The 26455-nt window shown below is 44.8% G+C and overlaps 1 protein-coding gene across 2 annotated transcripts in view; it reads left to right on the forward strand.

Moving 5' to 3' along the window:
- The window catches only part of Ces5a (carboxylesterase 5A), a 135517-nt gene that overhangs the window by 52464 nt on the left and 56598 nt on the right, over window positions 1-26455 (forward strand). Inside the window, exon 1 of one of the 2 annotated variants that reach the window (XM_057753524.1) lies at window positions 8970-9004. The exons of the other annotated variant lie outside the window; for it this stretch is intronic. The gene's annotated coding sequence lies outside the window, so the exon portion shown is untranslated. Of the gene's footprint in view, window positions 1-8969; window positions 9005-26455 lie in introns of those variants that run through there. 2 annotated transcript variants of the gene reach the window in all.

Below are 26455 nucleotides of genomic sequence, written 5' to 3' on the forward strand. Positions count from 1 at the left end.
CAGTGGAGTGTCAATCATGTGAAGACTGTCTTGAGGAAGGAGATCCAAGGGCGATCAAACTACACTCCTCATCCTTTGTGTGTAGCCCACAAACTCAGTGGTTTTTGCCATGTTAAGTAGTTGAAAAATCAGAGGAAGAATATTTTATTGCAGGCAAAAATGATAAGGTATTCAAATTTCATTATCCTTAGATAAAGTCTTTTTATTTATTTGTTTTGCTTTTGTTTTTTGAGACAGGATTTCTCTGTGCAACAGCCATAGCTATCTTGGAACTAGCTCTGCAGGCCAGGCTGGCCTCAAACTCACATAGATCCGCCTGCCTCTGCCTCCCGAGTGCTGGGATTAAAGGTGCATGCTACCACAGGCCAACCATAGATAAAGTTTTATTAGAACACAGAAAGTAGACAAAACATTCTCTTACTAAGATCATTAACCTGTTTTTGAAGAACGACAAGTTTTTAATTTATAGGATGCTCCAAAACTCCTTCTCCAGCAGTTTACGTCCCAACTCAACACTGAGCACTGCAGAGCTTCTGTTGGTTGCTTGCCCGTCTGCACAGTGCAGAGACACTCTGAAATAGTCCCGGGGGAGCTTATGCAGCCTATTGGGGGAGAGGGACAATGAATGGCTCAATAGTGCAGTTTGGTGGAGAACGCAGATCTCACATGACGATAAAGAACAAGGAAGGTCAAATGGCAATGTTCTGTCTGCCCCATGAGCTCCAGCCATGAGCTCTAGGGCTTGGAGGCTGCAGGTGCATGAAGTGAGCCTGTGCTACCCCAAGTTTACAGATAAGATTTATGCAAGGAAACAACTTGCCTGAGGCTAGGTGGAGCCTTGACCAATTTCTTTCTATATCTGCTTATCTGTACTTAGCTCCAAAGCAAGAGCTCTATGAGAAAGGGCCTTAACCCTGATCTCAGAATATTTCTAGCAAAACCTGGCTGGGTGAATATTGGGGTTTTAAAAGCAGGAGGCAAAATAGAAAGAATCTGGATTCTTTTTTACTTCAAATATGGTCATCAGATCACTAGCGCAGACTCCACCCAGCTGCTGGTCTCCTGCAGGGTGACAGGTGTTTCTAGGGCCTGTGCTAGACTTTGGATGGCACGAACCATCTGTAGTTGAATCAGATCCTAACTCACGTGCATCTCAGAATACCCAGGGAACTTACATCATGCTGATGGAGGCCTGGGGTCTATCCCGCTCTCCGACCCAATTCCTCTGTGGTTTGGGATAAGTTTCTAATTCTTCCCTGTGCCATTTTCCTTCTGTAAAATGGCCAGATCAGTCATTTTCAGTCTTAACTGCCCATTGTTACTGCCTGGAGAGGTTTTAAGTTGTTCTGCTATCTCAGCACCCACAGCCAGAAAATCTGTGTCAAACGATAAATTTCCCATATCACTGTAATTGGTCCCTGACTTCTAAAGATTGTGCATGCAGTTTTGACTTTATGATGGTATGAAAGTGAGATATATATATATATATATATATATATATATATTCAGTAAAAAGCACACCTTCTTTGATTTTGATCTTTCTCCAGGTCAATGATACATGATATGGCACTCTCTTGCCATGGTGTCAACTGAAGGAAATGAGGAATATTCTAGACTAGCTAGCCCGTGTGGCTAAGCAGGCATGTCTGGTAGACGGCATGTACGGAATATACTTGAGTTTGCAACAGTTCATCTAGCTCTAACATCATTAGCCTCTCTATCCTGTAGGCAGTGCTGAGAGCCAGGATGCCATATCACAGTTCTCAGACCTAAGGACACATCAGCCCTTGGCTGTGTGATCCTTGGAGATTGAGAAGCGTGGGCACAGCTATAGTTTTGGATTTATTCAGTGAGTCAAGCATCCGCCTCCAAGAGATGATGATGATTGCAAACAATGCTATAGTTAAACAAGGAGAGAAGAAAATGTAAATGCTCCTTCAAGGTTCTCTATCAGTTTAAACGTGGGATTTGGAAGTCAGCGGTTTCCCAGTGTCGTAGGGCTGAGCATGCGTGTGTTCAATAGGCGTCATACATGATGCAAGAAGAGCAGCTTGGGAAACCCTAGAATCTGGCCTCTGAGGTCTTTCAGCTCCGTTCCCGAGGTCCCCCAGAGCAATGATTCGGTTCCTTCTCCCCATGTTGGAGCCACTTGTTGACGGTAAGCTCAAGAGACTCAAGAGACGTCACCATTTGTAAGCTCGGCTTCAGTGTCCCCCGAGAGGAGCCAGCTGGCAACAGTGCGGAAAGCAGTAAACACATTGGACCGTTCTCTATTGGCAGTGCCACATACATGACGTTCAAGAAGACTGGGTCTTTGAGCTGAGACGGCAGAGCCACTGTGGCTTTGTCTTCGAGCCCAAGGGCAAACCCGATTCCTGCTGTTTGCTGTGTATGTTGACCCAAAGGTAGGTACTAGCCAGAGGCGGTTATTCCTGGACCCCAGTTCCAAGCCTGGGACAGGAAAATATGTCTCTTGGGGTCAGCTCTGCGGAAGGCCGGATGGCCACCTGGGTACTGGGAGAATCCGGAGCTAGAATAAAGAGCAGAGATTAGCAGATTTGAGGCAGACTCCCGGGCTGAGCTCTGACCGTGCCCCGACTTGGAGAGACCACACTGCGGCCTGTCCTTCTCCACATAGCACGTGGCAACTTAGTGGCAGTGAAATTCATTGTGCGCAACGGAGTGTCAGCTGCTTATTGCTAATGGATGATTTCAAATGTGGAGAGTTATTCAGCAGGTCAAGCATAAGCCTCTAAGACATGACTGCAAGTGAAAACAATTACACGGCTAAACAAGAAAGTTTAAACACATCTTCCGAGTTCTCTATAAGTTTAGCTGTGTTGTTTGAAAGGTTGTGGGGATTTGGCTCAGTGAATTACTATCAAGGTTTTTCCCCCTCCTCTGTCTGGCAGCCATTCAATAGACTAGTGGTGGGTGCGGAAAAACGGGTCAGGGATGTGAATTTGGTGTCCTCGCGCTGTCCCCAGGATTGGATTTCTTAGTGTTTAATGTGTTGTCCTTTTGGGGAGGAGTTAGGAATACTTTGCTGATGCCAGGCAAGGGTGCAGAGCCTCACAGCTGGGAGGGCCTTCAGAGGACATCTGGCCGGCTTCACTGTGCCACTGAGATCCAGATAAGGAAAGGATGGGTGGATGGGGGTTAGGAGAGTCAGAGATCAATTGCAGGACTTGAAGCCGGGCTTCTCCATCATTTTCTATGAAGTGGAAATACTAACATTGGCCTCACTGAGACGTGTCAGGGATGGGAAGGATACACATTTAGGCCCTGGATAGGTGGGCAAGGATTGGCTGTGAACTTCTCTATGTTCATTCTGTGAGGAGCCCACGTCCTTTACCACTTTCCCAGCTGTGCCTACCACTAGCTGAGGTTCCTGGGCCCCTGTCCCCCACTGACTTGAGCACAGGCATAGGCAGACACAGCTCTTGACATTTTCTTTGAGATAGTGACAGCTGGTGAGACTTTTGACTAAAGGCATAAAGAGCAAGCAGCAGAAAACAGTTACTGTGTTAAAAGTGGTTTAAAAATGTGCTGTGCCATCTGTTTGGCCAGGGAGGTTTTGTGGGGCATGCGTGGGGGGAGAGGCCTCAGCTCCCCCCTTCTAGGTCTCACCTTGGTCAGGGCCAGCAACAAGAAACTCTTCCAAGACTGCAAGTTCTGTCTTCTACTTCTCCCAGCCACTCTCTCTGCTCCCCACACTCTTCATCTTGTTTTCTGCAGAGACAGGTTCTCAACTTCCTCATCTGCTCATGAGGTACCGAATCGGTAAAGCACAATGGATTGGCTCAAAGGTGGGCTTTTGTTTTTGGTGTTGGTTGTGTAAGCAGGAACACTGCCACAGGAAGAGGACTCAAGAGGCCTGCATCATAGCTGAGGCGAGAGCTCGTGGCAGAGCGCTCGCGGTGTACACAAAACCATGGGTTCAAATCCTAGCAGTGGAAAAAAGAGAGGAGGTCAGACTTTACTCTATTTTTTTTTCACATTTTAAAGCACCCCACGTTATTCTGCTGGCATTTCTTATTAAATTCATCTCTGCTATTTTTTCAGTTTTGTTTTCCTTTCATTAAAAGATTATAAGAACACACATTCTAATTAGTTATTTCTGCGTTACACGAAGACTATTAATGCTGCATGCTGATTGGATGCACGCTTCTTCCGATGAATTGGTGTTTAATTACACGAGTGTTTGGTTCTTGTGTGTTTTTGATGTGGTTCATTGTATTGACTGCAAATATTCACAGTTCTGGCTCTTGCTGTTCAGTGAGTCTCTTTCCTTCTTTTGTCTGTGCCGGGGCAAACTTTGAGTACAACATTAAAAGTAGCAGTGCTTCCGTGGGTCCGCTTTGATCCTGACTCTAGCTATGATGTGTGCTGTGAGTCTAGGGCAAACAAGCAGCAAGTTTGTTGTCTGTTTTAATAAAAAAAAAGTATTACCCACCACATTCAGAGAGTCCGGTTTTATCCCATGTTTTTTTCAGTAGCAGTCCAGCTGGCCTTGGTGAGCTCCCAATAGATCGGCCCCCCTGTCTCAGTGGTTGGGTGCACCCCTCATGGTCCTGACTTCCTTGTTCATGTTCTCTCTCCTTCTGCTCCTCATTATAACCTTGGGAGCTCCTGACGAGAGGCCAAGGAGAATGGCACAGGAACTTTCATCTGGCAATGGATCGAGAGAGAGACAGAGACCCAATTTGGATCAACCGTCTGAGCTCTTAAGGTCCAAATGAGGAGCAGAAGGAGGGAGAACATGAGCAAGGAAATCAGGACCACGAGGCGTGCACCCACCCACTGTGACAGTGGAACTGATCTATTGGGAGCTCTCCAAGGCCAGCTAGACTGGGACTGAATAAGCATGGGTTGAAACTGGACTCTCTGAACAAGGCGGACAATGAAGGCTGATGAGAAGCCAAGGACAATGGCACTAGGTTTCGATCCTAATACATGAACTGGCTTTGTGGGAGCGTAGCCTGTTTGGATGCTCACCTTCCTGGACCTAGATAGAAGTGGGAGGACCTTGGTCTTCCTGTAGAGCAGGGAATTTGGACTGCTCTTCAGTATCGAGAGGGAGGGGGAGTGGACTAGGGGGAGGAGAAGTGGAGTGGGGATAGGGGGAGGGGAGCGGGGGGGAGGGGGCAATATGTGGGAGGAGGGGGAGGGAAATGGGAAACGGGGAGCAGTTGGAAATTTTAAGTAAAAAAGAATAAAAAAAAAGTATTAAAAATTTTACCAAATTCAGCATGTTAAAATCATTCATGGGGATGATTTCAGTCTATTGAGTCACATGGATTTTTTTTTCTTAATTTTGAACTTGCCTTACAGTTCTGTCACTAATAAACTGCTGGGTTTGATTTTCCGATGCTTTCTGTAGGAGTTTTGTATGTTTATTCCTAAGTGAAATGGTCCCTCCCGTCTCATTTCCACCGTGTTTTTCTTGTCCAGTTTTCATACTGGGTTTTGCTAGCCTTATAAAATGAACCAAACGGCCTCTGTCTCCCAGGTGGAGTGTAGTGCACGGAATTACAGTTTCCTTGAATGTATGGTAGAATGTGTTCGCTAACCTCTTCAGATCTGTGCGCTTTAGAGCAGCCTGGGCATGAGTAGATCTTTATGTTTTCCACCTCTCTGTTTAGTCGTTATTTCATGGTGGTCTTCTTTTCTAGTCTTCTTGGTTTACTGTTTCCAAGAAAGACTTCAATTTACCTACATTTGAAATGATTCTGTATAAATTGGTATGTGTTTACTTTTAATTTAAAAAATATTCTGGAGTCTCAGAGTCCCCTAAAATACTATAGGCCATTGCCACTGCTGTTGGGTGCCAATCAAAACAATGGTATGATCTTATTACTGAAGACACCATACACTTTATGCAGAGACTCTTAGCTGGACAAAGTGCCGAGACTAAGTGATTGTTGGGTGTTCTGTCCTAAGTGGGGCGCTTAGGACAGAGATTTGATGTATCAAATCCTTCTAGGACCAGGGAATGTCACAACAGAAAGACTGTTAGAGTTGGAAGATGGGAAGGAGAATTGTGAAACACTGTCTCCTGAATATGATGTGGCCATTGCAACATCAACACACACAGGCAGCTTTGCCTATCGGTACATGACCTAACATACACACACACACATGCACGCGTGCATGCACACACACAAGCACGCACGTGCACACACACAAGCACACATGCACACATGCATGCATATATACGCATGCACACTTACACGTTTGAGTGGCATAGAAGTGGGAGGGGACTGATTGGGAAGGAGGAGGAGGTCAGCAGGTGTAGGAAGGAATACAAGGGTAAGGGGGTGGGGTTATGGTCACTATGCTTACGATTCATGGTATACATGGATGAGCTTGTCAAAAAGTTCTAAAAGTGGCTGTGGTAATAGATAGCTTAACACATGAGGAAATGGTGAAAGGCTGTGAAGTAAGGTGCCTGCCTAGCAAGTATGACAATTGGAATTTAGGTTGTTAGAATCCATGGAAAAGCCAGTGAGTTTGACGGTCTGTCTGTGTTCTTAGCATGTGGAATGCAGAGACAAGGAATCCCCAGGCCGCAGTGGTCCTCAGCCTTCTCAATGCTGCAACCCTTTAGTACAGTTCCTTATGTTGTGGTGACCCCCAACTATAAAATTATTTTCATAGCTACTTCATAATTGGCTACTGTTATGAATCATAATGTAAATATCTGAAGTAAAAAAATCATAATGTAAATATGCAACTCTAGTCAAAGGATTGTGTGACCCCCCCCAAAGGGGTTGCGACCCACAAGTTGAGACCTGCTGCCCTGGGGCAATCTGGCCGGTCTGACTAGCAGAGATTGCAAGCTCCAGGCCCATTAGGAGACCAAAGCTAATTAAATTTGGTGGTAACTGATTGAGGAAGATGCTCTTAACAGCCTTGGATCTCCACATGTATACTCACATATGTACACATGTACCTACATACATGTGCAACCCACACATGTGAATGTGCATATACTATATACACACATATATACAATCTAAACTACACACTGAATTGTGTAGATGGGCAAGTTGTATACTATATAAATTTTTAAATAAAAATGAATCAAACCCAAATCTACCAAGTGAACTAAATCTCCAGCTCTCATTAAATTATTGAAGTTATGGAAAAAAAAATGAATCTAAAGTTAAAAACATGTCCATTATACCCCTTCACTTCATCTTAATGCTGTTTACTTCATTATCCTCCACCCTATTCCTATTTTCAGTCTTTCATAGGCCATATGTTGAGTTTATTGATATTTTCAAAGAAGCAGCTTTTAGTTTTATTGATCTGTTATTGATTTTTTTGTTTTATAGCTAGCTAATTTCTGCTTTTTACATTTACTATTCTTTCCCTCCAATTTTGCTAGGTTTGTTTATTTTCCTCTAGTTTCTTGAATTAAAAAAAAAAGGGAGTTTACTGTCATTGTTTTCAGTTATCTTTCCCCCAAGAAATTGAAGGCAAGTTCTCTTGGTTTAATAGACTTCATGCTTTTTGATAGATGACCTCTCCTTGTCGTTCATTTCTAGAAAGAAGCATATATTTTTTGTTAACTAAGAATTACTTTAAAAGGTATTGAACAGTCTAAGATACATATAGACTGGCTAGTTTTTTCTTATATTTTTTACTTTCCATCACAGAAGGCAATGTATCTGAAGCTTCCTTATGCAATTGGTTGACATTTCCTTTGCCACTTAGTAGATGAGGGGATTCTTCCTCCTGTGGCGATGGCAATCAAACCTAGGGCCTGGCACATGCCAGGCAGGTGCTCTGCCACTGAGCTACACCCTGGGCTCTTGGTTATACTTATGAGTTATGATTTGCATATGTACTTGGTGGTTTTGTATGTCAACTTGACACAAGCTAGAGTCGTCAGAGGTAGGAGCCTCAGTTGAAGAAATGTCTTCATGAGATCCAGCTGTAAGGCATTTTCTCACTTCTTCTCACTTCTCAATGGGAGAAGACCCAGACCATGGAGGGTGGTGTCATCCCTGGGCTGCTGGTCCTGGGTTCTCCAAGAAGGTAGGCTGAGTAAGCCATGGAAAGACAGCCAGTAAACAGCTCCCCCCCCCCCCCCCGGGCATCTGTATCAGCTCCTGTTTCCATGACCCTGCCCTGTTAGAGTTCCTGTCCTGATTTCTTCAGTGATGAACAGCAATGCTGAAGTGTAAGCCTAATAAACCCTTTCCTCCCCAACTTGCTTTTTGGTCGTCGTGTTTCATTGCAGCAACAGCAACCCTAACTAAGACAGTTTACTATTCAGGTCTCCTCTTTCTATACCTACAGCTGTTGATGTGGTGATTCTGAGACTTAGAGAATGAAACACAGCCATGATAGAAAAGCATCACTTTCTCCTCATGCATCTTTGAGTTTTTACTTTATATATTAAGGCATGTTTTCAGGTGCACAGAAGTTGAGACATCTTTATGGGTATCGCATGTCCTTTGCACGCCTGTTTTTGTGGTGTTGGGAATTGAACTCAGGGCTTTGTTCATGCTGGGCAAGCCCTTTGCCACTGAGTCACTAGATACTATATTCATCAGGTTGAAAGAGCTTTCCCCTCCTTCCCTTTCACCACTCATACACCTCAGCCTGTATTATTACTTCTCAGAGCATGCTGTTCTTATTAGAACAGACATAACATACACTGTCTACACACCCTTTTAGTGTCCTTTGCCATTTTGGTTTGCATATGTCTAACAAGTCACAGGTTGCTGTATATTGTGTGAAAATTCTAATTTAAGAATCTTGTCCTTCAGTAGAGATTTTTGCTCCTTCACACATACTGAGATTATCGACAGAGCACATTTTATATATAATTAAAGTTGTATTCTTGCACTTCAACTCATTATGAAAGGTTGGCACCTGTGCTGACTCATGTCCCGTGTCCCTCCAGTGAAAACACGGAAACCTGCTGCTTCTTCCTGCTTCTCATCCTTTCCACATGAACATGTGTGTGCTGACATGCCTTTGGACTCCGGTAAGAAAATAGTAATGCTTTTATTTTTTATATTTTTTATATTTTTACTGAGATCTACTTTTAGCATCTTCCCCCTTCCCTTTTCTTCCTCCAGCCCCTCCTGTGTATTCCAGTCCACCAATTTCCTTGCTTTCTCTGGATGTATTTTTTGATGATTTCAGTTCACATCTTCCCCCTCCAGCCTCCTTCTCATTGCATACAGTTTCACTGGGTCTTAGAATTCGTTGTCACATTACTTGAAAACAGAAAGAGAAGCACCGGGCTGGCAAGGTTGCACAGGCATACCATTTGATGAGTCTACAAACAGGAGGAGGAAGGACTGGAAAGATGTCTAGCAGGAAATGGTGGCGTGGACTGGAGCTGGTTTGTGTCACCCTCAGAGTCACCAGGTGTTGGGATGGTTGTTATGTAGCACTATTATGTCAACTGCTGACTGATACATCAGTCTTCCAGCCCAGACTATGATCCTAAATCTCAATACAGCACTTTGTTAACCCAAAGGGATGGCCTAGCAGTAAGAAGGTCAGGTTTGTTTCATGTGAATGAGGGCAGTTATTTTGGGGGACTGTAGCAGAAAGGGGGCAAATAAACAACCTGAACCCCCCAGACCCAAACACACCAAACGGCCAATTATGCTCACTCTATTTTTTCAGACAACTGGGATTAGAGCAGCAGGGAATTTCGGCCAGGAGTCAGTAGACTAGGGCTGAGTGGCTTTGTGCCTGGGGGTTTCTCCATTTTTTTTTTTTATCTTTTATTTTTCCTGTGAAGTTTCCTACTAAGGGCAGGGGCCAGCCATCCTGTTTGGCTCCTGAAATACCTTCTGACTCAGGGATCTTTGGAATCTCCTCCAGGGCAATGGAGAAAATGATATCTTGCAGGTGAACAGTGTGGAAGTTGGGAGTCAAGTCTTTCCCCAAATGGCCTGTTCTGTATGGTAGGAGAGTCTGGGAAAAGTCGCACTGGTCTTCCTTGCCACCCACAGAAAGGGCAGAATCCAAGGAGCATTTCTGCAATCGTGTTTCTGTTGCTTAAGAGAATTCCAAATGCTGCTGAAAATTCCATTCATTATTTAAACAGTTGCAGCTCCCCTGAGGACCTAAGTGCCCTGCAAGAAGGGAGGCACTTTCACATCCACGCGGACTGGGGAGGCGCGAGGGGCCCGATTCCAGGGGAAAGTCAGGTTTGCAATGCCAGCATGCAGAGGTGGGCCAGAAGCCCATGGTATGGTGGCAGGATCAACAAGGACAGAGCTGGGAGCCATCATGATCATCCAGAGTGTTTGCCTGACTTCCCTGGTCCTGAGAATCATCTGACTCACTTGCTAAAAATAGATCTCTAGGCCTTCCCTCGTAGAAGTGTTTTCAGCAGATCTGGAGTGGGGTCCAAAGACCCACACGTCCAGGGAAGACCCGAGCTCATTTTGGTAACTAGGCACACATGGCAAATTCTGACCAGTCCGGCTACCTTGCTTTAGGGGTGCAGGAGGTTCAGGGTCAAGGAGAACTGTCTCATTTTAAATCACAGAGCTCAGGTTAGTACTGGATCTACAGGACACACCCACCAAGGCCCTAATGACACTGTCTGAGACGGCCAGTTTGTACCTATACTGAAAATAACACTGTCCCATGCCTGTGTCTTTGCTGCTCCCTTGCTTTGGGCAGCTCATATTCTCTCTGTAGGAAAAGCCGAAGGCAGAGTCTTTGGAGTCAGGCTCAAACTCTTGGCCTCGGTTTTGGACTCAGTTCAGGGCCGCAGGGAATCTATTGATCTCAGAGTCATTGATATGAGTCCTAGATCACATGACGCTTCTGCACCCAGTAGGAAGATTTATTAGACAGCTTTGTGTCATTCTGACCAGCTACTCGAGAGGACACTGCCGACAGGGAATGATTTATTTTAGCCCATAGTTCTAGAAGGTTCAGCCCATGATTGTGTGGTCCTAAGTGTGCGTGTGTACTGAGTATCACAAAGGCACGCACACCTCACAGTGGACAGGAAGTAAAGAGAAGGGAAGAGACTGGGAGTAGGGGGCAGGCTGGGCTGAAGCCTCCCTAAATAGTGCCACCAACTGCGGACCAAGCATGTGACCTGTGAGCCTATGGGAGATATTTTATATTCAAATCATTCCCGTGCTCAGTAAGTAAATAATGATTGCTTATGAAGTCCCAGCCCCCCATTCTAGGCGGTATCAGCTAGGAAATACTTGGTGAAGGAAATGACTTTAAATGTAAGACAAGAAGCACATTTGAAGAGTGACGGTGGGTGAGACTCTAGCTCGGGGTGGCCAGCAATAAGCCTCTGAAGTGGAGGCCTGCACAAAGAGAAGGTAGGCAGGGCCTCCAGGCCCAGGTTCTGGAAACTGAAGTCTGATTTCAGGTCAAACAATTAGTGTTGAAACGCACAGGAGAGCCTGAAAGCTTCCTAGCATTGTTGCCTGTAATACAGAAAAATCCAGACTGAACTGGCTGCTTCGATTAGAAGTGATGTAACAAGCAGGCTTTGGCCTAGTTTTCTCAAAGCAGGCAGGTCCCCTGGCTCTTCCCACACCCTTTTCTGAATTGTCAAGTGACAGCTACTGCCACCTAGTGGTGATGACTGCACTGCATCGGCATGGGAAAAGGCTGCTCAAGATCTGGGAAGATGTCTCTATTCCAGGGAGGGGCCTTGTTCCAAAGGAATAATGTTTGCTCTCAAGCTCTCAAAGAAACTAGGACTGGGTCCTGTGAACGTGATCTCTCTCTCTCTCTCTCTCTCTCTCTCCCTCCTTTCCTCCCTCCCTCCCTCCCCCTCTCTCTCACACATACACATGGAGAGGAACACATAGGCACACACACGCACATGCACACAGGAACACACATGCACACACACACAAGCATGCACGCACACACACACCCACAAATCAACTCAGAGCTGGCACAGCGAAGACTGCCTGGTTCCTTATCGCTCCTTGGACAAGGGAATGGGAGATGATTTATTCCAGGTCTTGGGATTTTCTCGATTTTCTCTGTATAGAAGTGTATCTCTTTTGGCCCAATGGCTCTTAATTTTTGTTTTGGGCTGAGATGTGCTCGAGTTAGAGATTGTAGCAGAATACTAATCCTCCAGCCACAAATCCTTACAAAACTCCTCGGGTCCAAGCTCCTTGCATTACAGGTGAGGAAACTGACGTCACAGAGGAGGAATGCCTAGGTGACATCACTCAGGGCTGATTGTGGCTTTAGCCAGCTCTTTTCCAGCCCATCTTCCTCTCTCGCACACTCAGCCACAGTAGCCATTGTCACTACATCCCAGACAGCTCTAACTGCTTGACAAGAGTGAAGACCTTGCAACGGAACCCCACGGAATTTGTGAATGAAGGGGGAAGCCACGGATACTCATCAGCAGACGCCGATTGCAAATTTGATAAGATCAAGTGACGAAAACTGCGGAGAGCAACATTTACTGTGCTCTTAGGCAAGCCTGTAACACCCCAGAGCAAGGGAGACACAGCTTGGAAACTAAGGCAATTTGTGAGGAACTCCAGATGTAGGGTTCGAGCTCCTGACTTCCTGCCTTCTAAAGATGAAGCTTGGGATGTGGTCATGGGAATCACCTGGCATTGGGATTTTCCAGTTTCTGTATTTGTAAAACAAATTGTTAGGAAGAACCAATGGAGATAATCAGAGAATAGGTGTAAAAAGTGATTTGTGTAAATTACTCTATTTATAAACGGCTTCTTTGCTTTTTCACGATTGAGTTTAATGAACATTCAACGGAGCTTGTGACTCATAAGTGCTTGATTCTGTCAGTTTGGCTGATCGCAATCGGTTTAAACCAAAACCTGAGCTCAAGCATTCTCAACTAGAGACAGAGCCATGACTTCCTTCCTACGGTTTCCAGACCCTGCTCCACCATGAGCCCCTGACGTCTAGATGCCTACATTTAGGAGAAACCCAAACAGATGTCCTAGAAGGCTGTGTGATTTTACATTCTAGAAGCAATGCATGGCAGTGCCTCTTGACCCGCAGACTCCACATTTGTGTTGCCAATCTTTTCCGTGACAGTTGTTCTGGTGGGCATGGAATCATACCCATAGTTCAAATTTGCATGAATGTCATGGGCCCAGTTCATGGCTAATTAATCATATGAATAACCTTTCTCATGCTATATTACCTATTTTTCAAAAATGGTCTCAACACTTATTGATTTGTTGGAGCTCTTTATGTATTTGACACAAGTTTGTCAGGCCCACATTTTTACAACTCGTTCTCCTAATTTGAGATTTTCAACTTTATTTTCTTGTTGATGTTTTCTTGAGAGCAGGGATTTAAAACTAAAGCCTAGCGATCTACCACTTTGATTCTTTTTTCGTGTTCTTTTAATGTTCTCAAGTTAGCTTTGTCCTTTCTAAGGCAACAGATAGTTCCCTTGTGTTTTCTTCAAGTCGTTTCATGGTTTTCAGTTTTGTGCATACGCCAAAGGTGCTGCCTGCAGCTATTTTTGTGGGTGGAGAAGAGGACTCAAGACTCAGTTCCACATGCATGAGAACCCTTCAAGGACCATTTGTCAAAAACATTTTCCTCCCCCCCCTGAATTGGCTTAGAACTTTGGAAGTTAATTTTTAAGATAAAATCTTCTTCAAGTAAATTTGTTACAAATGCTTGTGCAAAATAAATAAAAAGCAAAATCCCACAGACCACACAGTATTGAGTAGTTTTAGGAGCTGCACAGTCATAGGTTTTAACGCTTGTATAGATCTGTATAGCCACGGTCATAATGAGATACAAAAGTGTCTGATGCCCCTGACCCTCCATCACGTTGTCTATGTGTCTGTTCTTTGACTGACACACACCACCTGGATTACTGAACACTACAATAGCTCCTAAAAATCAAAGGTGTGAAGGCATCAGCTAAAGAGCACAGCCTGGCTGATTTTTCTCCTGTATTTCTTTTTAAACTTATTTTATTTTTCATATTAGCTTTATTGTGTTCTTTTAGAAGGTTTATCTTCATTTTCACTTATGTGTCTGTGTCTGCTGCTGTGTGGGTGTTCATGGTGGCCAGCGATCCCTGGGACTGGAGATACAGGTGGTGGTGAGCACTCCATATGGGTGTTAGGAAGTGAACTCAGGTCCTCTGGAAGAGCTCCTGACTGCTGAGCCACCTCTCCAGCCCCATACTGTGTTCTTTTCTTCCTGATGTCTTTGGGTCAATTTTGTTGTTTTCCAATTTCTTGTAGACTTTCCGAAGAATGATGTTTCTTCTTCTTCCTAACATACACGTCTCAGGTGATAGCCTCCCTCCAGGTTTTAGATGCATCCTATTAATTTGGGAATGTTATATCCTGATTTAAACTTACTTCAAGTATTCCATAATTTCATTTGAGAGCTTTTTTTTTTTTAAGTTTTAAATTACCGAGAGATATGCTCTTTGATATGCTAGTGTTTGGAGATTCTCCTCTTGTATTTCTTACTGATATCCAATTAAACTCTACTACAGTTTGGAACGATTTTTTTTTGTGGTTGTTATTCTGAATTGGTTTGTGTGTATTCCAGGATCCATGGCTTTGGCTTCCATTGGCATTTTCTTAATGCACCCTTAAAAGGAATGCATGCTTCCATTCGTTGGGGAGGGTAGTCCTATAACTACTCACGAGAGCTATCTATTTGTTGATGGTCTTTGGTTCACTCATATCTAAAAACAGACTTTCCTGGCCTACTCTTCCTTTTGGAAAAGCCTTCTGATTTTATTTACTTATTTATTGAAAAGAATTTTTCACACGATCTATCTTAATCCTGTCTCCCTTCACCGATTTCTCCCCAGTCCTCTGCACCACCCGACATTGCCCCCCCAACCTTTTCTTACTTCTTGAGTCCGAACTGTAAAGCAATTCCAGTACTCTTGGTCTGTCATACACCTGCTTCCTGGTTTCTGGCTCTGCCGGGTTCAGGCCTAGGGAGGTCAGAGAGGATGCCCCTGATTCATAGCCCATTTGGAAGTGCTTTACACCTGGCCTCAGCCCTTTATCTGCCCGCTACTGCTCACTTTGAAGCCTCCCCTGTATGACCTCAGATTCTGGAGTTAACCTTTCCACTGGGAAGCTACCTCCTCATCCTCAGATAATGAGGAAGCATGAAGGGAAGCATCAGCCACAGCTCCTCACTCCCTATCCTGGCCAGCTAATGGTTTCTACTCCAAGGCCATAAGGATGGCTGCAGAATGGACACACGGCTCAGGTTACACAGCAAGAGTCATTGCTGAGACTTTAGTGTGACCCAGAGGGAAACAGAACCTTTCCCCTGGAATTACCTGCTGGGGTGAATTCACAGCTTGGTTTTACATGAGAGTAGAATGACACATTGATGGAAATGATCTGTGCAGAAAAGGAGAGAGGTGCACTCCTAATGAGCATCCTTTACACACCCAGATCCAGCCATTCCTGACCTCAACAGGCATCACTTACAGTCTGGACTTTACGCACCTAGATCCAGTCATTCCTTACCTCAGCAGGCATCGCTTACAGTCTGGACTCTTTAAGCAAAGCAAACCAGAGCCAGCAGCAAGACAATTTTTTCAGCATTAGCCAGAAGTATTTGATATTTCTGTCTCTTACTATATAGGAGTCTCAATCGCCTCTCTTGTGCCTGTATGTTTTAAGATTCTGGTCAACTCCATTAGTTCTCCAGCCAGGATTCAAAGGACCTTTTGCCCCATTAAGCCATAGACTAACACCCCTTCCCTGAGAGGTCAAATAGCTTATCTCAGGGCTCTCCAAACAGAAATGGTTGTCCTCAGAGAATCTCAACATGAATACCGAGCAGAGAAATAGGCAAGGTTGGTGTGAAGGCAGGCATTCTCCAGGGCTACTTTCAATGGTCAGAAACCTGTCTTACTTTGAAAGGTAAGGCTGTTTACTGGGGTAGGTAGAAAGGACCACTGCTCCCTCTTTTGCTGGCCCCTATGGAATCTACATTGCTGGCAACTCAGAGATGATATCATTTATTCATTCTTGGAACTCAATATTCCAAAAGGGGAGAAGGATTAGAAGTGGAAAGAATGATAGGCCTTTTAGGAAAGGGAAAAAGAATATTGCTTCTCCATCATATTTTGCTACATTTGTTAAAATTAAATCAAGATCCTGAATTATGGGAAAAGTGGCATGTTTAACAAGTTTAGGTGAATCATGTGCCCAGCACAGATATTAGTAGTCTCCGGACCATGGAGATAGTTTTGATGATGGAGAGGCGGGCCTTTGGAAAAGGGTTCTTCTCAAGGTCACATGGAGAATTAACTGCAGAGTAGCAGCTACATCCTGTAGTGGATTCTCCTGCCATGAATATTCCCCTGTGGTTTAACCACCTTCCTCTGTCACTCATCCCTTTGGTAGTCTCTGAGGTCTAAGTGAGTTTTGTCAGGCAAGTCTGAGGTGTGAAGGAGGCAGCGGCATCATCAGGAGGGTTTATTGAGCACTTATATGACCTCCACAGTGTTGGGAAGACCTTGGAATCTCAAATGGACCTTACCTTCCAGGAGTTCCCTGCCCAGTGAGAGTAAAATATGGAGGCACACGCTACTTAGGGCTGGTGTGGCTGGCCCAGTGTTATACTCCTGGCAGGAAAAATCAAATAAGGGAATACCCAGCTTTGCTAGGGACAGGGATTGGTTAGGGAGACATCTCCAGAAGAGCAAGATCTGAAGTTATGTCTTGAAGGATTTACCAAGTTCTCCATGTTAGTGAGGCATGCAAGTGTATTCCATGGAAGAAAGGCTTATGTTCTTCTTCCTTCTCGTGTGACATTTCTCTCATTCTGGCCTTTGTGTCAAAAATGTAAATCTGTCTGGTCTCCCAAAGCCCCTTTGAGGCTGTATGGAACATCCGTGTGTCTTGTTTCCCTCTGTCAAGAAAGAGCAATCACCACATTCCTTCTTGATAGTTATTCAATATGTAGAGATATACATGAAGCACACAGAGCAATGTCCTGTGCACAATAAGCACCCAATAGTCAAACTACAATAATTAATATGTAACAAGGGGTCAAACCCCTTTATCTTCATTAAAATGTTCCTTATCCTCAAGGGACATTTATTGTCTAAAATAAAGTCTTTATTTTGCCTGCTGGAAACCTCTAGCAGCTGCATTCTCCACTCTCGGAGAGCATCTCTCTTGGTTCTTCTACCGCTACGGCTGAATACCACACACTGAGTAATTAATAAAGCATAAAGATTTATTTGGTTCATGGTTCTGGAGGCTGGGTGGTATAAAATGGAGAAAGCACATCCAGGGAGAACACACACTGGAGGGGACAGAGTCCCCAGGTGGTGCAGGGTTTCTCACAGAGAGACAGCAAGTGCCTAACTTGAATCTTCTTATAAAGCCACTGACATCATCACCAAGGCTCCATTCTTATGATCTCATCTAATCCTAATTACATCCCAAATGCCCTGCTTATATATTCACTAATATATACTTTAGGGATTACATTGCAACGTGAAATTTAGAGGGAACAAATACCCATAATGTAGCAGCGTCTACTTAGAGCACATGTCTACTTAGATGGGAATGAGCTAGTTTGTATGAACTATGCTGGTATCACATAGAGAATAACGAGACTTAAAGGAGCACTTACTGCTAAAACTCAGAAGCATCAAAGAAGGTGATTCAGTGCTGGTAGATGGTATCAGGGCTAGCTATGGATGCAGTGTGTGATTGGACCCAATTATAAAGAGATACCAGGATAACCTTTCTAGCTGGCTCACAGATGCTTTTCCTTTGAGCATCATCACAAGGAGGCTGTTCCAGGGGAGTTATCTCTTGGCATAGCTAACCCAGAGGCCAGCACCACACCGAGGAAGGAAAGAGTCTGGCCTGCAAAGTGCTTATGGCAGCATCATGCAAAGCAAACAGAACACTCTCCTTGCTTTTTCAAACATTGCAAGGATCCAATCAGCCTTCCGAAGATGGCCTTGGGAAGAATAGAAATGACAGAGGCCTAGAGCAGGTGGTGGGGTAAAGTGCACAGTAGCAAACACTGTCCGCAGTCAGGAGGACATGGAACACGAGAACAGTGGCTCTGTACTCGGTGGCGGTGAAGAACCTCCATGCAGACTGGAATTCAGGCAGCTCTGGCAACCTTAGTTTTTGTGTGTCATCTCTGACTCAGTGTTTTTTCTATGTGGCTTCCTGTTTACTAAATTCTGTCCCTGATAACTTAGTGGTGAAGTGGTTGTCAGGCAGCATGGCTGTCTCATGTCTTCGAGAGTCCCAGGAGGCGTAGGCGGAGTGTGTCTGGGAAGGACAGTGTTCTGGAAGAGGAGAGAAGTCAATTAATAAAGCAGGTTATCAGGACAGCTCAGGAGAAAGGCAGAGAAGGTAACACTCAGGCATTTGTCCAGAGGGAACCTGAGGCTGCCATTTTTACAATGGTGCAGAGCTCAGAGTTGAGACTAATGAGCTATGGAGAAGTGGTTCTTGGCAGGCAGGGCCTTGTTGGTTAGCTGCACGTTGGTGTGTGAAAACAGAATACATGGCAAGCCCAAGGGGCCTGTGTAAGTACTTTTATGTACCAACTTTGGGCAGCTTGGTGCTCAGATGTTCAGTCAACTATCATTCTGGAGGTGTCTGTGAAGGTGTTTTTAGATGAGGATTAGAGGTAGTCCTATCCTATGTGGATAGCCCTCATCCATTTAGCTGAAAGTCTAAATAGAGCAAGAATTTCAGGGAGAGCCTCCTCTCCTAACTGTTTTGTCCTGGGACAAGTTCAAGCATCCGTTCTTGGGTCTCTGGCCTGCCAGTGTCAGGCAGAGCTTTTTGTCAGCTCTTACCTTCCTCCGGCTTTCGAACTATACCGATTGCATATTGTGTCTCCTGCTTTCCAATAGCAGATCTTGGGACTTCTCAGCTTCCACTGTGCTGTGTGGATTCAATTTCTTACTCTCTCTCCATCCCCCCACACTTAATGGATTTCTATTCATTTCTCTGCAGAAGCCTGGCTAATCGATGGCGACCATAATGGTTGACGCGAGCAGAGGACTTGGCACTTTCTGCACATCCTTATGAGTCCTCAGGCTCAGGCTGAGCCACATTTCTGCATCTAGCCTATGGATCAATACTGCACTGATATTTAAATAACAAATATTTACTGTGTATTTAGTCTTGTCTGCAGTGATGATGTATTTCACATGCTCATTTATTTAATCAATAAATACTTACTGGGCATCTATTGAATGTCTGGAATGTATCAGTGAACAAGATAAGAATCCATATGCTCTTCAAGTTCACTTTGTAGCTGAGGCAATGGAGAACAATGAATAATAGATATAGCATGCATGTCAAGCACACGGCATGCTAGAAGGTAATTTATTGTTATACAAATATTAAGTAAAAGGGCATTGAGCATTGGGGTTGGGTTGCAACTTTAAATAGGTTACTCAGGGAACCCTCACTATCAAGATGAAATGTGAACAGGGAATTAAGAAGCATGTGAAGGAGGGAGCAGGCCTGGAAGAGGAAATATCACATGTAAAGGTTAATGCATTTGAGGAAGGGAATGAGACAAGCTAGTGTGGCTGGATGGGAGTGAATAAGAAAAGAGAAGGCAGTGAGGCCAAGAACAAACATGAGAGCGGTGAGCATGTCAGGCTGTGGAGACCACTGGGAAGGTTGTAGCTTTAAGATGAATGGATTTCTGTCAGTGGCAGGAAATTGGATAGGACAGGAGACAGTCATAAGAAGAGAATGAAGCCAGCCTCAGAATGATGAGTATGTTTTCTTTCATTTATGGTTCCTATACATAAAGTCATGTGTGTATATTTAAAGCAGGTAGAAAATTATCTAGGGAAAAGAAGGGGCTTAGTGGGAGGAGAAAAGGGGGAAAGGGTAAGATGGGTAGGACACAGAGGGGGAGGTACTTTGAGGACCATTGCAGTGTAGAGCCTTGACTACTCAGTGTGAGCTCATTGCCTTAGCTGCATTAGCATCACTTAGGGACTTGTTAATGAGCTCAGGCCATTCCTCAGATTGTAGAATCAAAATATTTATTACTTTATTTTAAAACAGAGATCAAGTAGTGATTATGTACTCACTCAGATCTGTGGAGCCCTACAGTCTGGGTGTAGTGTGAATGTGTTCCCCAAAGATCAGTAAGTACTCTGGAAGTTTGGTCCCCAGTGTAGTAGTGTTAAGGCAGTTAAGAGGTGGAGCCTGGTGGATGTGATTAGGTTATAGGGTTGTAGTCCTGGAAGGGATTCATGCAGTTATTGTAGATAGGGTCCTGATTAGTTCCTGCAATAACAGGGAAAAAGAAGAATTCTGACTCCTGTAACAGGCTTCTTGCATTATTATGTGATTGTTTTGCACAAATTCTAGCCATCAAGAGACCATCATCAAAGGCTGAGCCAATGGAGTTTATCTTTAATATTCAGCCTCCAAACTACAAGAACCAAGAACCTCTTTTTTGTTTAAAAGTATCCGGCCCCAGGGATTTTGTTATAGAAAATACAAAATCATTTCTGTGAAGGACCAGAACAAATCTCTTTAACTCCCTGAGGTTCTGTGGTTGGAAAGTTTTGTGCTTAATTGAACTCTGGGATCAGGGATTAAATCATGATTTTGACATTTATTAGTTCAAGGACAATGGATATACTTATTTTAAAATATCGTTGTCAGTTTTCTCCTTTTGGGAATGAAGGTAGTATAACTATAGATAATCTCCTGTGATTTAATAAGAATTCGGAGCATTTTACTGGTGGAAAGGGCTTGGCACGCTGTCAAGCTTAGGCAGAGAGATCTCAGAATATGCCAGAAATGTTTTCCTCCTGCAGCTCTGCAATGGTTGCATTATCTTCAACCCACCCAATAACTTTTGATAGATTAAATGAGACAACAGATGGGAAACATTTTTGGAATGTGTAAATGGATGAAAAATGGAGTGCTTTTTAAATCTTAAGAGGAAATCATTCATAAAAGTGGTTTCATCTGTGTGATTAGCTGTTGACTGCCTTTGGCATGAACCTTTGGACAGGAAGGATCTGGGTAAAGGGGCGAGGATAGGTCACCTCCTGACGAGGGCACAGAGCTCTGAGTTGTAGGGTAAAGTGGGGGAAAGGACATGGATCTCCAGGGAGAACCTGACTCATGACATTTGGGCCGGGAGTGAGATAGAACTAATCACAGGGGCACTCAAATGACACTGGCATGTCAGATGCTCTTTGTCCCATAGTTTCCTAATCTGCTCTTTCTTAAGAAATGGCTCAGGGGCTGGGGAGCTTGCGGGCCTGAATTCTGACTCTTAGCATCTATATAAAAAGCCAGGTGCAGTGACTCAGGCCTGTAATCCCAGCACTTGGGAAGTGGAAACAGGAAAGTCCTTGGGGCTTCCTGAACAGTCAGTCTAGCCAATTGATGAACTCCAGGCTTGGTGTGAGAGACCCTGTCTTAAAAATTAAGGTAGAGAAACAATTGAGGAAGACACCTGATTTTGGCCTCTGGCCTCCACACACCCCATCACATGTACACATGTAAACATGCATACACACACACACACACACATGAGTATTGTGACATATTGTATGGACCTTAGGAGAACTCTGGCTTGGAGGTCTGATCTAAACTATCCTCAGCGTAGGGGGAGCACAGGGCCAGGAGAGGAGAAGCCTGTGCCTCAGAGTGACTCAGCCTCGGTAGGGAAGCACTGTCAAGTAGGAGGCTGGTGACACAGCCTGGGCCTTCTAGGATCATTTCTGAGGTGTGATTGTGTGTTGTGTCTCAGTCTATTGGAGACTGTTCGGGAGGTACTGGTAGGTGGGTAGAGCTATCAGGGCATGGCCAGGGCTATAGAATGAGAATTACCATGAAACACTGAAGAAGGCACATGGGTCCTCTGCTCAGCCCTTGACTCTACCGTCAAGTGTGGGCTTGGGATAGGGATTCACTTCAAGAAACAGAAATGTGACATTCCATCACTTCTGCGAGCAGGTATAAAAGGATTGTGGCTTCTGTGCTCAGTAGTCTTTCCTGCTTATTAGTTCATTCCTCCGAGTCCACTCAGTTCCCCATCTGTTAGCTTCTTTCGGGGCCCACGTGACAAGGAACTGAAGGAGACCTGTGACTGGCGGTGAATCTGAGTGAAGACCTGGAATCTATCATCCAGGGACCATCTGGGAACTGAACCCACCGACTGCCCTGCAGGTCTGTTTGGAAGCAAAATTTCCCTCTGTGTACCTTGAGTTGAGACCACAGCCCAAGTCAACAACTTGTCTCCAGTCTTAAGAAACAGCTAGAGCCAGAGGCTCCCAGATGCTGCATCCAGATTCTGAATTCACAGAAAATATGATACAACAAACAATTATTGTGATAAAATGTTATATTTTAGGAGAAATTTTCTGTAAGTGTTAATTAATATATGTGTGTGTGGGGTCTCTGAGACCACCATGAACAGCAGAGTAATGACACACAGGAGGCTGGAAGATGGTTTGGTTCAATATAGCAAATAGCTGGTATTGTTTTAGGAATATTTAGGCACAGTACAATTTGTTGAAAACTTTCTTGGTGATAATTAATCCTGGGTTTACAATAAATCACAAAGTAAGTTAAATAAAGATCAGACGTGACTCCATCTAGACTCTTTGTAAAGGATGCTTGAAGTCTCCCATAGAGAGGGTTTCTATAGGTTGACTGAAAAACAAGCTCAAGATATGGGTCTGTGGGAGGCTCCTGTGTGCTCTTGGTCACAGATAAAGCAAAGGCCATCCACCACGCTGTTAACCATGTACGCTCCCAGCCTTCTGGGTGGATAACAGGTTACACATTCCTTCCCTTGAAGGAACCCTGTGGGTTTAGCATTCCAGGTTCCTCTAGTGTGTGTCTGTGAACACAAGGACCTCCCAAGGCTCCTACACACGTAGGTTTGTAAATGGACATCGTAAAGAAAGATGGATGCAGGGTCAGTGGGGAACAGGGCATATCTGGGGCAAGTGTGATGACAGAGAGCTCAACTGGAAGGCTTTCAAGTTCTGATGGGCTTAGTTGATGGAGACAGCTTCTTCATATAGCCTGAGTTGGAAGTCCCCCCTTTGGCCATTCAACCAAGACTCCTCCCAGGCAGATGTTATCTTCTGAAGGAGAGGATTCATGGTTGCAAAGGCAGATGTTTTGGTTAACATTGTCAGTAAGATGTTAACAATCAGCCCTGCATTCTAGAAGAGACCCTGGGAAGTTTTCCTGGCAGGGTGAATGGAGACTTCAGGAGACCTCAATGCAGAGTGGCTGGCTGCCTGATGAGAGAGTTGTTTTGGGTCCATTTCCCATCCCCACTGGCTCCCTTTCTTTTCCGGTTCTTTCACCCTCCCCTTCCCTGACCTGACTCCTTCTCCAGCTCAGCTCTTTCTTAACTTCTCTCCTTTCTCCTCCTAGGTCTTTCCCTCACCAACTCCTGTCTCCCCTTTGTCATCTCCCCTCCATCTTCTCCTCATCTCCTGTTCTTTTCTTCCCTCTCCCTCTTCTCCTTTCCTCCTCCCTGGCCTATGATGAAAGGCCTCCCCAGCCTCCATCCTGATGAATTATGCAAACCCTCCAGCGGGTGTGCCTGACATCCAATTAAGTCCTCGGCCAGGTTGATAACACAGACAGATTAAAATGTAATTCATTGGGCTTGACATTTAGGCCCCAGTGTGAGCGGCAGGGAAGAGAAACAACATGCCTTGTGTGCATTTTGAGAGGGGGCTCTCAACTACCTGTGCTGACTTAGTTAATGCCAGCTTGGAGCAGTCAGCTTCCACACCGTGTCTGTGGTGGATGAGGGACTGGGCAAGGCCCATGATGGGCTTTGAGCCAAAACAGACTCCCCCCTCCCCTTGTTCCCTCTAGACTTTTAATTTGGAAATAATTTGAGATTTACACAAGAGTAGCAATCACAGCACAGAAAGTCCCCATAGATCTTTCCCTGAGCATTCACTGGTGCTCATGTCTTATGTAACCACGGAACAACGATCAAAGCGAAGAAATTAACAAGGGCACAGTCCCATTAACGAAGCTACTGACGTGTTTTGGGTTTCGCCCAGTTTCTCACTAAGGTCCTTTCTTCCTGCTCCAGGATCCCGGCCAGGACCTCACATTCCAAAGAGGCATTTTGTGATCATGACTCCCCAGGGAGGTCCTCTCTAAGGCCCAAGCCAGTGGCTCTCAAACATCATAATCTTAGCAGGGATTTTGCTTAAAGGGCATATCCTTCAGTAGACGTTCTGATTCGGGAAGAGTCTGCTCCAGCCTTGGCATCTTCACTTGTAACAAGCAACCAACAGACAGCTGCTGACCCCACACTGCCCCCTCTAGTCTCTTGGTTCTTAGTTCCTTTGCCAATTCACTTGTCACCGTCACCATGTGGTGTCCCTCACCTCTTGGCTTAGCCTCAGGATAAAGCTGTGTTCCTTCCATCCATTCCCCCCTACTGCCTGGTCAGATCTGTAGAGAAGGGACTTGGATCCATGCATTTCTCCCCTTTCCATAACTGGGCTGGGCTGGTCAATAACTGCCCAGAGACACAGGTCCTAATTGGAGAGGGTAGCAACTGAGACCTACTTGCCTGCATGGGGGTCTCCATGTTGTCCTTTAATTCACAGAATAACCCTGCAAGGAAACAAGGTTTTTTGTTTTTTTTTTTTTTTTTTCATTTGGTAAAGCAAACCTAGGAAATTTCAGAAGGTGTGATTAAATCTTGACTTTGAGTAGTGCCGTACTGGCATATACTTACTTAATATTTTGTTCACTGGAAATTCAAATGTGACTGAGCCGCCCATATTTTTTCTTACAGTGTCAATTAAGTAATGGCCGGAGGCTGTTGAGACTGTAGATAGGGCCAGACTTGGATGAGATGCTAGTGGCTGCAGCAAGGGGTCCCCTTGTTCTTGTCTGTCCAGTACCTGTTTTACCTAAGAGGGCACAAGTAACAGGATGTAAGGATCATGTGTAGTTATCCCTCGCGTGTGTGGTTGCCCTCCAGGGTGTGGTACAATAGGGCAGCGGGGACTTAATAAATATCTTCTGCATAAATGAATGATGACATGCATGAGTGCATACACAAGAAAACACAAATGAACGACCACGGCATGGATGTGTATATGAGGGTCTAAATATTCTCATGCATGTGTATATATGTATGTCCACAGGCATATGTGCATATAACGAATAGCCACAGAAAGGAGCACATGAGTTAGTGAGCAACCACATGTGTTAGTATAAGTGTGAGTATATCAATGGGTGGCTACAGACATGAGTGTACAAATGAGTGTGTACATTAGGCTCCTTGCGTAGCTGTATTAAATGAGTTAATATGCAAATAGTATGCACATGCTCAGATGGACTTGCTCCTGCACTGGTGGTGATTGGATAGGCTGAGCTGGCCAGAGGCTGACAGTCTCCAGAGATTGTACCCTATGAGCAGGACAATAGCCAGTCCCGTCTTCCTGCCTCTGCTTCCGCAGCTGTGAAATGGGAGCTTGTTTCTTCCATCCCTAGGCTTCTCTGATTTATGATCTTGTTTCCTTAACCCCACCCTCCTGAATAACTTAAAAATAGGACTAGATGAGGCTTGCTAATGGCTTCATGGAGGATCTGGGGACCCTATTAGCTCAGTCCCTCTGTGCTGTCTAGTTCTCGCATGGCAACAGTCAGGCCCTAGATATTTCTTCCCACTTTGCTAGCTCTTTTCTCCTTTCTTCCTCCCATTTCTCTTATTCCATGTCAATGTCTGGAGCACTCCTTTTGTGCTTGGCCTGTGGTTTTTGTTTGTTTGTTTGTTTTTTGTTTTTTTCCCCTTGAATGCTCCCTTCCACACTTGTCAGATGGAATCAGAAGCCCAGAGCAAGCTGGTATAGTATGGTTCCTCACAGACAAGGGAAGACGTTGGGAGCGCCTTGTATCTTTTAAAATAGACCTGTTGTCGTCGGAATGTATTTTTAGCCCTGTGAGAGATTGGCATGCTCTCTGTACCACCATCTGCCAAAGGCAGTTGCTAGGCAACCGACACTGACGACAGCAAGGGGATGGCTTTATGGAGGATCTGGGGACCCTAGTGGCTCAGTTCCTCTGTACTGTCTAGTTCTTAGATGACAGCCAGGCCCAAGAGAATAAACACTCCTATCCTGGGAGAGTACAATTCAATTCAATTCAATTCAAGGTTCATGAGCTGAGCCCAGAAGGGGCTGCCCAGGCAACAAGGACAATGGGAGCTGCTGTCTCTTTGGGGGGTAGATGTTTTATTTAGAAAGGTCAGGTGCTGCTGCACTCTCTGAGCCAGATAGCACAGCCACAGCTCTCATGGTGCCATAGGCATGGGTCTGAGCTGGGCACGGACTATTTGCAAGTGGTCAGTCCAGGGCAGGCGCCATGGAAGGAAGCAGCAGGCAGATGGCTGGGGCTCCTGGGCACTCACCCAATATGGATTATTTTTCTCTGTGTGTTGTCTGGCTTTCTCT

The sequence above is a fragment of the Chionomys nivalis genome, chromosome 21 (genome assembly GCF_950005125.1).
Source record: "Chionomys nivalis chromosome 21, mChiNiv1.1, whole genome shotgun sequence".
Taxonomy (NCBI): Eukaryota; Metazoa; Chordata; class Mammalia; order Rodentia; family Cricetidae; genus Chionomys; species Chionomys nivalis.